Raw genomic sequence first — 1,042 nt, 5'->3', positions numbered from 1 at the left:
TTTGGCCCGGATGTTGCTCCCAGGTGTCCCTCTGGGCTGACCTGACACAACCGGGTGGAGAGGTCCACTGGTCAAATCGTGTCCGCGGGAAGTCAAAGGGCTAGATCTCGTGGTCAACCGCTCTAGGGTTAGGCGGGACGGGGGCCCTGAGGGTAGCAATGCCATCGAAGCATCGCACTGGGACCTCATACATGCGGGGTGGTGTTGTGGCATGTCCAAAGAGGCGGCACGCGTCTCCGGGGTGTGGCCCCCTCACGGACGACGCTGCCGCCGGCACCTGGAGGGGGGAAACGGACGTGTCGGGTCTACACGGAGGGGCTGTAGCTGTGGGTTTGGCCCGAATGTTGCTCCCAGGTGTCCCTCTGGGATGACCTCTCTGAAGAGGCGGCACACATATCTTCGGTGTGGCACCCCTCACGGACGGCGCCGCCGCCGGCACCTGGAGGGGGGGAACGGCCGTGTGGGGTGTACACGGATGCAGACTGCAAATAAAAAACACCGGCATCCACATCATGGAAAACGGATGATTACTCTGAAACCTTCAGTGGCCGGAAACCGGACCGGTGCCCGGGCACCGAAAGTTTCAGAGTAATTGTCCGTTTTCCATCGGCATAGTTTGCCACGTGGCATCTTGTGCTGCTCCAAAAAAAAGAAATTCTATCTATGCTGCTACAAAAAAATTGCTATCTATGCTGCTGCAAAAAAAATGTTATCTATGTTGCTGCAGAAAAAAAGATGCTATCTATGCCGACGGCGTCGGCATAGTTTGCCATGTGGCATCTAAAACTATGCCGGCGGCTATGCCGGCGGCATAGATTAGCTTATCCCCTCGCGGGCCGTCTCCTCCACTCATTTTCCCACACCCCCTGCGCCTCCCAACCCGCATCGCCGCCTCCATGTGCCTCCACCCACCCACGCCGCCGCCTCCTCCACACACGAGTCGTTGCCGCATCCAACCCAGCCCAGCCCCGCTGCCTCCGCCGTCGAACCCTGCGCCACCTCGCCTCCACCCCGGCCTAGCCCCGCCCCTGCCTCTCCAACC

This window comes from Triticum dicoccoides, chromosome 6B (assembly GCF_002162155.2).
Source record: "Triticum dicoccoides isolate Atlit2015 ecotype Zavitan chromosome 6B, WEW_v2.0, whole genome shotgun sequence".
Classification (NCBI taxonomy): Eukaryota; Viridiplantae; Streptophyta; class Magnoliopsida; order Poales; family Poaceae; genus Triticum; species Triticum dicoccoides.
The sequence above is the reverse complement of the archived record's forward strand: the minus strand, read 5'-3'. Positions refer to the sequence as shown.